Raw genomic sequence first — 3,357 nt, forward strand, 5'->3', positions numbered from 1 at the left:
GTGTTTTCTTGATGTTGTTTTGTAATAAACAAACTTTTGATGACATAGTATCATTAGACAGCACAATACCTTTCAATAAAAGTAGTAAACAAAGGGATCAATTTATTAGATTAGAAAAAATAGTGCTGGATAATTTTTAGATCCTCCATGAATATTTCCTTAAAACTTTAAAACAATGAAACAATGAAATGATAAGTAAAGAGAATTAAAACTATATTTAGAATTTTTTTCTCCCCTTTGACGGTTGAGTTCGGTCAGGAGAGGAAGGGCCTCTTAAGGAAAGGGTTATGATATTACGAAATATTGCGAGCTAAATCAATCAATTTTTATTAAGGACATCAAATTTGCAGAATATTTTTTTTATTGACGTAGCCATTTAGGTACAACTATAAAAAAATCATAAGTACTACTATTATTCTTAAATTTGTTTGAGTTTTTCTGCGGCAGGAAATACATTGTGATTTGGTTTTACATTCCATATTTCCCTCGCATATTCAGCAATTGTTCTGTCGCTAGAAAATTTTCCCGAGCAAGCAATGTTCATAATCGTCTTCACTGCCCACTCCTCTTTGTTCTTAAAAAGTTCAGAAACATTTTGTTGGCACTCTACGTAAGCTTGATAGTCGGCTAAAACAAGATATCTGTCATTATTTAATAAATCTCTTATAAAACCTTGAAATGCATTGGGTTCATTCGGCGTAAAATAACCTTCCAGAATTTGATCGAGGGCTTCTCTTAAAGGAGGTATGGTGTTGTAATATTCCCATGCATTATATCCATCACTTTTTTTCTCCTCGACTTCATCAACGGTCAAGCCGAAAATGAAAATATTTTCTGCTCCCATTTCTTCCTTCATTTCAATATTTGCACCATCCAAAGTTCCAATCGTCAATGCTCCATTCATCATAAATTTCATATTTGCTGTTCCAGAAGCTTCTGTACCGGCCATAGATATTTGCTCACTTAAATCTGCAGCTGGGATAATTATTTCAGCTAAAGAAACTCTATAGTTTTCCAGAAAAATTACTTTCAGTTTTTGGTCTAAATCAGGATCGCTATTTATGACGTATGATACCGCACAAATTAATTTGATGATTGTTTTAGCTGTGCGATATCCGGGCGCTGCTTTACCACCTAACAAAACGGTACGAGGAGTAAATGGTGCCTGAGGATTATTTTTTATATAATTATACATTGTAATAATGTGGAGACAGTTTAAAAGTTGGCGTTTGTATTCGTGTATTCGTTTCACTTGTACGTCAAACATGGATTCAATGTCAACTCGAACATTATAGTACTCTAATAGATAGCTGGCCAATCTCATTTTATTTGATTTTTTTACAGTCATGATAGAGTCTATAAATTGGTAATCTTGCTTGAATTTTTCTAGCTGCTTTAATTGTTCCAAATATCTTATCCATTCAGCGCCAATTTTTTCCGTGATGACAGCAGCTAGATGAGGATTGCACAACAAAATCCAACGACGGGGTGTGACGCCATTTGTTTTATTTTGAAATTTCTCTGGTGTCATCTCATAAAAATCCTTGAACAAGTTTTTTTTAATTAATTCTGAATGTAGAGAGGCGACTCCGTTAACTGAATGTGATCCTACGACTGACAGGCGTGCCATGTTTACTTTCTTAATATTATCTTCTTCTATCAGAGACATTCTTTGGACTCGATCATCATCTCCTGGCCACATCGCTGCAACTTCTTCTAAAAATCTGCGGTTAATTTCATAAATTATTTGTAAATGTCGAGGAAGTAGTTTCTCAACCATTGATACCGGCCATCTCTCTAAAGCTTCTGGCAAAAGCGTATGATTGGTGTACGCAAATGTTTTTGTTACTATATTCCAAGCGTCTTCCCAAGGAACGTTTTCTAAGTCAACAAGGATCCGCATTAATTCAGGTATAGCTAGCGACGGGTGAGTATCATTTAACTGAATAGCAACTTTATGTGGCAGCATATTAAATTCGAATCTTACATTTCCTTTTGTTCCAAACTCGCACTGTTTAAAGCGCCGTACTATATCTTGAATTGTAGCCGACACTAAAAAGTACTCTTGTTGAAGTCTCAACTGTTTTCCTTGGAAGAAATTATCGCTGGGATATAAAACTTTTGTAATACTTTCTGCAACATTCCTTGACAAAACAGCTCGAATATAATCCCCATCGTTAAAAAAACGCAAGTTAAAACTTTGTGGAGATATGGCTGACCAAAGTCGCATCGTGTTTACAACGTTGTTTTCAAAGCCTGGAATAGGATAATCGTAGGGCAAAGCATTCACTATAGTGGTGCCAACCCAGTTATAACGTTTTCCTTTACCCTCTACCCGACCATAGAAATGAATTTCCTTTACATGTTCCGATCTTCCTTTTTCCCATGGATTTCCGTAAGCTAACCAATTATCAGGTTCTTCGACTTGCTCCCCGTTCACTATTTTTTGATCAAATATTCCATACTCGTACCGTAAGCCATATCCATGAGCAGGTATACCTAAAGTAGCCATGGAATCGAGAAAACAAGCTGCTAATCTTCCTAATCCACCGTTACCCAGTCCAGCGTCTGCTTCTTGATCAGCTAACTCTTCCAAATCCAAACCAAGCTCATACATGGCTATTTCACATTCATCCTTTATTCCAATATTTATCATCGCGTTCGTTAATGTTCTCCCCATAAAAAACTCTAACGACAAATAATAAACTCTTTTTGGATCAGCATGGTAATACATTTGCTGAGTTCTTATCCAATTTCCAGCTAAATCATCCAGTACTGTATGTGACAACGCATCGTAATAATCTCTCATAGTTGCGACATTTCTGTCTTTAATTAAAGTATTATGGATGTGTCTGTTAAACGTTGCTTTAACAGAACTTACATCTCCTATGGCAGTCAAACCTCCTACACTTATTTGGCGACGTCGCTCATACACGCTTTTGGTACGTGTTTTCCTTTTCAGCATTTTTGTAGTGTTTCATGAAATAAAACTGAACTCCATGAAATAGAACTGATTGTTTTGATTTAACTTAAAATTCTTTTTGCACAATTCAACATTAAAATGCTTATGCCAGCCTGGCTGTTTTCACAATTTTCTCAACAATTTTAGATTTTTATTGCTAAATATTTCCAAATAAATATATCGTGACATTTGATAATGCTTGGGAATTATTAGTAAATTAACAATTAGCTTTCGAGATCTTTCATATTCTAAAATATATTGCGTTAATTTATTTATTAATTTTCTGAGAAGAAGACATAAAGAAGTTGATGTATCTATTTAAGAGGCACGAGAAATGATGACACATTTCTGGGAGCTGCATTAATTAATGTACCCAGCTTAGCGCTTGCGCATTG

General features: G+C 35.1%; 1 pseudogene across 1 annotated transcript; it reads right to left on the minus strand.

Moving 5' to 3' along the window:
* Nucleotides 1-363: 363 nt before the first annotated feature.
* Nucleotides 364-3,038, minus strand: LOC107436541 (glycogen phosphorylase pseudogene; annotated as a pseudogene). Its single transcript, XR_015432295.1, has one exon. The product of XR_015432295.1 is annotated as a glycogen phosphorylase pseudogene (transcript).
* Nucleotides 3,039-3,357: the final 319 nt, after the last annotated feature.

The sequence above is a fragment of the Parasteatoda tepidariorum genome, chromosome 3 (assembly GCF_982258835.1).
Source record: "Parasteatoda tepidariorum strain Cologne lab strain chromosome 3, Ptep-v5.0, whole genome shotgun sequence".
In the NCBI taxonomy this organism is placed as follows: Eukaryota; Metazoa; Arthropoda; class Arachnida; order Araneae; family Theridiidae; genus Parasteatoda; species Parasteatoda tepidariorum.